Source organism: Gouania willdenowi, chromosome 5, assembly GCF_900634775.1.
Source record: "Gouania willdenowi chromosome 5, fGouWil2.1, whole genome shotgun sequence".
NCBI classification, from domain to species: domain Eukaryota; kingdom Metazoa; phylum Chordata; class Actinopteri; order Blenniiformes; family Gobiesocidae; genus Gouania; species Gouania willdenowi.
Window position 1 is genome coordinate 39,426,076 of NC_041048.1, and position 8,934 is coordinate 39,435,009.

Consider the following 8,934-nt stretch of genomic DNA (forward strand, 5'->3'; position numbering starts at 1 on the left):
ATTAAAGAAAAGAAATCAAGTATTAAAATGGAATAAAAATAAGTAATACGTATAAAAAGGTGCATAAAATAACAGTAAACATCACACGGTATTTATTGGTAGTATAATGGAGTATTAAGTTTTAACAGTTTGAATTTATTGCACTTTACTTTAGCTCTGCTCCAGCTCGTTTGCAGCGCTCTGTGGGCGACCTCTAGCGGTACAAACTACAAACTGCAGCACATCGAATTATACCAACTTGACTTCCCATGATTCTTTGCGGGTCCCAAACCAACAAAAAACGGTACCGAAACCGGGTCAAAGAAGAAATATCGGCTCTACCTCCGACCAAGGTTCAAATCAAAATCTCTTGCTCGTTCAATTTAGCCATTTAACGGCTCAAAATGTCAAGAAATGCCCGCACCATGCTCGAGAAGGATTGTGTCCTATCAGCATATATATACCGTGTGAGAACCTTAGAATATTGTGCGGCTACAAGCCACACGTATACTAAAATTGGAACGATACAGAGAAGATTAGCATGGCCCCTGCGCAAGGATGACACGCAAATTCGTGAAGCGTTCCTTATTTTATTATATTTTTAAACATTTATTTCATATTTTATTCATGCCTGATACAGCGCAACAGCGGCGGCTGGCGGCGCCGGCGAGAACAGCAGAGCGGCAGCAGAGCAGAGCGCTCAGCTGATCTACGGCGAAAAACCTGTGTAAAGAAGCTTTAAAACCACAATACACATTCATTAAAACACTCAAACACACGAGTAAAACCATCTGAACGATATATCTAGATATTTAAACAAGTTTGGAGAAAAAGCTGAGATCTACGGTGTAAAACCCGTGACAAGCAGCTTTGAAACCACAATATACATTCATTAAAACACTCAAACACATGCGTAAAATGCTGAGCAGTGGAAGTGAATTGATGTGTGTGCGTTCAAATCAAATCAGTATTTGTTTTAGGTCCGTGTAAGAAGTATAGTTCATGTGCAATAGTTCATAATGTATCATAATACATGTGGGTATTGCTTAGTTTCATTGCCCGACTTGGTGAATGCAAATAAATGTTGACTCACTGTCGTCTTGTTTTATTGAGCAAAGACGTGCAAAGCTACTTGTTGCATTATCCAACTTGTACAATGAAAATTAAACCAAGGATGTCAACAACCAGAAACACAGCTCGCCTTCAAAATAAAGCTGCCTAATTTATGGTTCTGAACCGTGTTTATCTGTGTATGTTTTCATAAAGGACGTACTATTTTTCTGTAAACTTACTGTTTATCCTCTGCTTTGTTCAAGCCATGACATCAGCTCAAAAAGGGGATCCCTTGTACGTTTAACTTATAACTAAAGTGAGTTTTGACGTTGTAAACCATGACGTAAAGTCACCAGCAGATGGAGCAGCGAGATCACAAAGTGGAGCTCCAGGTACAAGTGGTCATCAGGTGAGTTCACATCCTGCATCATAGTTCACACAGTGGTGTTGGAGTGCAGACATATCTGAGCGGTATGGTCAGAGATCTACAGATACAGATTGCAACCTTTCAGAAAACAAAATAAGGGACACCCACGAGCCCATCAACACAATCCTCAAAAATAGATACATTTGGAAATAGAAGTGTTCCCCAAACTTTATTGCCCCCATTAGCTATGTTACACATTGTTTCTGCAGGCTCGTCTAAACTCTTTCCTGTGTCTCGTCCAACACAAACCTTGAATGTAAGCCTTTTTATTCATTTATTTAAAGCATTTTTCATGTTTTAAAATCTGAACTTCACTTTTGTGTGTATTTTAAAAAGTTGTCTCACAAATTATTGATGGGAGGAAAAAAGCCTGTGCACATTTTAAAAAAAAAAAAAAAATCAATCTACTTAATATGCCTATTTATATTGCCTAATACTACAATAATAGTAATAAAATATCTTTTATTTGACTTTAAAACCTTCACATCCCAAACAATAAATCAAATTCCAGTATTCTATTAAATCAATCCAATCATGATGTGCCTTACTGTATCAGCCTCATGGGATGATGGATGAAGACCTTCTCAGATGGTTCATATATACAGTGTTGTACTGATAAAAAAAACAAGCTGTTCTTTGTATACTTTCTATCCATTTCTAGGTCATTTGTCAATCCAGGAAGTGAATTACGGATTACAGATGACTGAGGGTTGATGCGGGGGGATTGGATATTGATGTTTCTGTGTCGCATGTTGATAAATGAGGATCCACTCTCCCCTGCATTCAGCTCCAACTTTTCCCAAACATCTTACAGTTCTACAGTCCCGTTACAAACAGTATGCAGTGACACGTTCTCTACATCAAGTCAGGTTCATTGGGATTCCATTCAAACTACATATTAATTAACAAATATTCCAACTCGAATAAACTCACTTTAGGGTTTCTTCTTCATTCCACCATGCACTACCCGTTTAGATAAAACAACCAAAAGGGTCTGTTGCTTTTCAGTCATAGTAAAGTTTTTTTTAACATTTTTTTTCATTGTTGGATTGGAAAGTTAAAGAGAAAGCAAATGTTGCCTAAATTAGGCTAACAGCTGACTTAAATTTGTGCTTGATCAACAGTTTGTCTTAGAGTGGTGAGAATGTTGTTAATTGATATAGAACTGTCATTATTGTGACACAAATGACCCACTGAACATTAATTAATTGGCTGCACTTCCACCAACCAAACATTCTGAAACATAATATAATCAAGTAGACAGTGATCCAGCAGGTCTCAGTTGGACCTGGGTTGGCCGTGTGAAGGTATCGTCATGACGCAATCCAGCTGAGCACATCCAGTCCGTGTCCTGCAGCAGGACATCATCCAGACTCTCTTGCTTCTCTCACTGCAGTAGATCACAGTAATCTGATAGATCAGATTCCACCATGGTCCATTGTGACTTTCTGCAAAAACAATCACCACAGATAGATGAGTGGTCAGTTCTCTGAAGGTATCTTTGAGTCACAGCTAGTGTAGTTAATATACCACCTACAGTAAGCTATAAAATACTATAACCCCTCCCTCACACACACACAGGTTCGTTTAGTGAGCTAACCCTAGCTAGTTAACTCATAACATGGTATCACGGTTACAGTTGAACATCTTAATGTATCATCATGTCAGCCATAAGACTGAGTTTAGTACTGTTTACTTACTTTTAAAGTTGGCTCCAGGTGAAAAGCTCCACTTTGTGTCCTCGCTGCTCCATCTGTTGGTGAGCGTTAGCTACTTAACGTCATTGTTTACGTCAAAACTCGAGTAAAAAAATAAAAGTACAAGGGATCCCCTTTGTGAGCTGATGTCATGGCTTGAACAATGTTAAAACTTTTCCCCATGTATTAAAAAGTGTAAACCTTTGAACCACAAATACCTTACCTCTTTCTCAGACATTGAACAAAGCCAAAAATAAACAGTAAGTTTACAGAAAAAAGAACATCCTCAATGAAAACATATGCAGCAAAAACGATAAAAAATGCGCAGCATTATTTTGAAGGCGAGTTGTGTTTGTTTCTGGTTGTTGACCTCCTTGGTTCAATTTTAATTCTACAAGTTGGATAATGCAACAAGCTGCGCTGAATAGCTTTACATGTCCTTGCTCAATCAAACAAGACTAAGTACATTTCTGGAAAGTAAGAAGTGTTTATCGACCGTGAGTTTGAAGAAACCTGGTGGAGGTGTCTCACGGGGTGCCCGGAGAGATGAAGAAGCTCCAGTGTCACGTACTGAGTTTACCTCCGTACTGAGATTATAACCCTAACAATAATCCAATAAATAAAACACATTTCCGTTCACTTTGAAAACAAAACTTAACTATATTTTTAGCAAAAATAAATTTTCCGGTAGTGCGCATATACAATCTCAGTACGATGCGCACTCAGTACATGACACCAGGGAAGGAGCCACAATCGTCAGTTGTGGAGGAGTGGAATCCTCAAGTTTGCAAAGAGGAGTCAACAGATGAGATGAAGCAGGGCCCTCGGGGTTGGAGGACGGACGTCTTCGAATGAAATGAAGCACGGCCCTCGGGGTTGGAGGACGGACGCCCTCGGATGAAATGAAGCAGGGCCCCCGGGGTTGGAGGACGGACGTCTTCGAATGAGATGAAGCAGGGCCCTCGGGGTTGGAGGACAGACGTCTTCAAATGAGATGAAGCACAGCCCTCGGGGTTGGAGGACGGACGCCCTCGGATGAAATGAAGCACGGCCCTCGGGGTTGGAGGACGGACGCCCTCGGATGAAATGAAGCACGGCCCTCGAGGTAGGAGGACGGACGTCCTCGGATGAGACGAAGCAGAGGCCTCGGGGTCGGAGGACAGACGGCCTCGGATGAGACGAAGCAGAGGCCTCGGGGTCGGAGGACGGACGTCCTCGGATGAGACGAAGCAGGGCCCTCGGGGTTGGAGGACGGACGTCCTCGGATGAGATGAAGCAGGGCCCTCGTGGTTGGAGGACAGACGTCTTCAAATGAGATGAAGCACGGCCCTCGGGGTTGGAGGACGGACGCCCTCGGATGAAATGAAGCACGGCCCTCGGGGTTGGAGGACGGACGCCCTCGGATGAAATGAAGCAGGGCCCCCGGGGTTGGAGGACGGACGTCCTCGAATGAAATGAAGCAAGGCCCCCGGGGGTTGGAGGACAGACGTCCTCGGATGAGATGAAGCAGGGCCCTCGGGGTAGGAGGACGGACATCTTCGGATGAGATGAAGCAGAGGCCTAGGGGTTGGAGGACGGACGTCTTCGAATGAGATGAAGCAGGGCCCTCGAGGTAGGAGGACGGGCGTCCTCGGATGAGACGAAGCAGAGGCCTCGGGGTCGGAGGACAGACGTCCTCGGATGAGACGAAGCAGAGGCCTCGGGGTCGGAGGACGGACGTCCTCGGATGAGATGAAGCAGGGCCCTCGGGGTTGGAGGACGGACGTCCTCGGATGAGATGAAGCAGAGGCCTCGGGGTTGGAGGACGGACGTCTTCAAATGAGATGAAGCAGGGCCCTCGGGGTAGGAGGACAGAGGTCTTCGAATGAGATGAAGCAGGGCCCTCGAGGTAGAAGGAGGGACATCCTCGGATGAGACGAAGCAGAGGCCTCGGGGTCGGAGGACGAACGTCCTCGAATGAGATGTAGCAGGGCCCTCGGGGTCGGAGGACAGACGTCCTCGGATGAGATGAAGCAGGGCCCTCGGGGTCGGAGGACGGACGTCCTCGGATGAGATGAAGCAAAGGCCTTGGGGTTGGAGGACGGACGTCCTCGGATGAGATGAAGCAGAGGCCTTGGGGTTGGAGGACGGACGTCCTCGGATGAGATGAAGCAGGGCCCTCAGGGGTTGGAGGACGGACGTCCTCGGATGAGATGAAGCAGGGCCCTCGGGGTTGGAGGACGGACGTCTTCGAATGAGATGAAGCAGGGCCCTCGGGGTTGGAGGACGGACGTCTTCAAATGAGATGAAGCACCGCCCTCGGGGTTGGAGGACGGGCGCCCTCGGATGAAATGAAGCACGGCCCTCGGGGTTGGAAGACGGACGTCTTCGAATGAAATGAAGCACGGCCCTCGGGGTTGGAGGACAGACGTCTTCAAATGAGATGAAGCACAGCCCTCGGGGTTGGAGGACGGACGCCCTCGGATGAAATGAAGCAGGGCCCTCAGGGGTTGGAGGACGGACGTCTTCGAATGAGATGAAGCAGGGCCCTCGGGGTTGGAGGACAGACGTCTTCAAATGAGATGAAGCACGGCCCTCGGGGTTGGAGGACGGGTGCCCTCGGATGAAATGAAGCACGGCCCTCGGGGTTGGAAGACGGACGTCTTCGAATGAAATGAAGCACGGCCCTCGGGGTTGGAGGACAGATGTCTTCAAATGAGATGAAGCACAGCCCTCGGGGTTGGAGGACGGACGCCCTCGGATGAAATGAAGCACGGCCCTCGGGGTTGGAGGACGGACGCCCTCGGATGAAATGAAGCACGGCCCTCGAGGTAGGAGGACGGACGTCCTCGGATGAGACGAAGCAGAGGCCTCGGGGTCGGAGGACAGACGTCCTCGGATGAGACGAAGCAGAGGCCTCGGGGTGGGAGGACAGACGTCCTCGGATGAGACGAAGCAGGGCCCTCGGGGTTGGAGGACAGACGTCTTCAAATGAGAAGAAGCACGGCCCTCGGGGTTGGAGGACGGACGCCCTCGGATGAAATGAAGCACGGCCCTCGGGGTTGGAGGACGGACGCCCTCGGATGAAATGAAGCACGGCCCTCGGGGTTGGAGGACGGACGTCCTCGGATGAAATGAAGCACGGCCCTCTGGGTTGGAGGACGGACGTCTTCGAATGAAATGAAGCACGGCCCTCGGGGTTGGAGGACAGACGTCCTCGGATGAGATGAAGCGGAGGCCTCGGGGTTGGAGGACGGACGTCTTCGAATGAGATGAAGCAGGGCCCTCGGGGTAGGAGGACGGACGTCTTCGAATGAGATGAAGCAGGGCCATCGGGGTCGGAGGACGGACGTCCTCGGATGAGATGAAGCAGGGCCCTCGGGGTTGGAGGACGGACATCCTCGGATGAGATGAAGCAGAGGCCTCGGGGTTGGAGGACGGACGTCTTCAAATGAGATGAAGCAGGGCCCTCGGGGTAGGAGGACAGAGGTCTTCGAATGAGATGAAGCAGGGCCCTCGAGGTAGGAGGAGGGACATCCTCGGATGAGACGAAGCAGAGGCCTCGGGGTCGGAGGACGGACGTCCTCGAATGAGATGTAGCAGGGCCCTCGGGGTCGGAGGACAGACGTCCTCGGATGAGATGAAGCAGAGGTCTTGGGGTTGGAGGACAGACGTCTTCAAATGAGATGAAGCAGGGCCCTCGGGGTAGGAGGACGGACGTCTTCGAATGAGATGAAGCAGGGCCGTCGGGGGACGGACGTCCTCGGATGAGATGAAGCAGAGGCCTCGGGGTCGGAGGACAGACGTCCTCGGATGAGATGAAGCAGGGCCCTCGGGGTCGGAGGACAGACGTCCTCGGATGAGATGAAGCAGGGCCCTCGGGGTTGGAGGACGGACGTCCTCAGATGAGATGAAGCAGAGGCCTTGGGGTTGGAGGACGGACGTCCTAGGATGAGATGAAGCAGGACCCTCAGGGGTTGGAGGACGGACGTCCTCGGATGAGATGAAGCAGGGCCCTCGGGGTTGGAGGACGGACGCCCTCGGATGAAATGAAGCACGGCCCTCGGGGTTGGAAGACGGACGTCCTCGGATGAGATGAAGCAGAGGCCTCGGGGTTGGAGGATGGACGTCCTCGGATGAGATGAAGCAGAGGCCTCGGGGTTGGAGGATGGACGTCCTCGGATGAGATGAAGCAGAACCCTCGGGGTTGGAGGACCTGACCAGTCACAGGTTTTAGCTCGTAGCCTATCTGTGGACTTGGTAAAGTCTGTTTGGTGCGTTGTCCTGTTTGCTAGGGCACGAGCCATTTGTATTGTTGCCATCATACGATTTTGATTGATAAATTCTGTTATTCACAATAAGAAAATGCGCCCATTTTTTACAGAGCGGTGCACCACCTAAGGGTGTGCTAAATGAACATAAAAAGATGTCTTTGGTTGTTTTAGCACAATCTACCATTTTGGTAAAAGGGAGAATGCAGCTCTAAGACTGTGAAGTGACTTCTTTTTGAGTTTGGGTATTTTCTTGAGTATAAGTCACTTTTTCAAGTCTGTAGCAGGGGGCTATTTTGGGGGCATCACTTTTTAAGGTCAGGTTGCCAAACGTGTGCACACAGTTTCAAGCTTTTCAGGTCAATTAATTGTTTAAATCGATTGAGAAAAACCATCCCGAAGAGAAGGGGGATCATGTGATTTGGGATGTAGATTGAATGTACTACAGACAGAGTGCCCATGTTCATTCGAACATGGGCAATTATTGTTTAACAGGATTTACAAACCCAAGAAATGTAAATGAGTTAATATGAATTTTGTTAAATTCTTAACCGAATTAGCAGATCAATTTGAAAGTTTAGTGATAAAACTTTGATGAAACTTTAGGTTACCTCTATCAATTTCAAGTTTACACCTACTTACACAAAACTAAGAGCAGTACGCTCACTAAACTAAAGATACATTTATACACAACTTAAAGGTAAAAAGCTTAGTAAAGAAAGAAAGAAATACAAGAGCATGATTTCAGTGTGTGTGTGTGTGTGGTGATAGCTATGATGAGATCAGTGTGGAGATGGAACCATGTGACTAATTACTTTAGGCCCAATTGAAATTTGAGATACAGAGTACCTTGGTTCTGAAGAGTCCGTGGTTTGTCTCTGTGGCAGAAGGGTTGTTAAAGAAAAGTCTGTAGCAGCAAGGTGTGGTTCTGGACCACTGGAATGTGTCTAAAGTGTCCTTTTGTGGGCTTTCAGAGTGTTCATCAGCTGGTTCCAAAGCTGGTCTTCACAGTTTGCACCAAAATCCAATTTGAATTTTGCGCTTCGGTTTTATCGTGATTTATGCGTTTCGACTGGTCGACGTGTTTTCGGGAGCCAATTAGATTGTTTGGGTGGTTCATGTGAGATGTGGGTTATCATTCAAGTGTGAATGGAAAAACTTTATGGAGAAAAAATTAGAGAATAACTCATAACCCGGTCATATTATAACCTTGAAAACGAGACGAAAGCATCATATTCTTCTGAACAGTTGGACACTAAACATGATATATTTCATAGTTAATCAGAGATATTCCTTTTAAACACTTTAAGAGCAAAACGCTCTATTCAAAGGATTTTCTTGTGCATAAGACAGTATTGACAGTGTAGAAAAAATACATTTCAAACTTCTATAAAAACTTTTGAGTTCACATTTTAGAGCATTTCTGTTAATTCTGGAGTGGAACAGAACAAAGAAAAGTTCAGGGGGAAAGCATATGGTTCGATTCACTGTCCTGTGGTTAAAAATTGAGCTGTGGCATCAGCCACAA

At 47.2% G+C, this 8,934-nt stretch overlaps 1 non-coding gene across 1 annotated transcript; it reads left to right on the plus strand.

The window, feature by feature from the left end:
* The first annotated feature begins 465 nt into the window (after positions 1-465).
* Positions 466-572, plus strand: LOC114464130 (U6 spliceosomal RNA). The gene has a single exon (XR_003674156.1). It is a non-coding gene; the product is annotated as a U6 spliceosomal RNA (small nuclear RNA).
* The last annotated feature ends 8,362 nt before the right edge of the window (positions 573-8,934 follow it).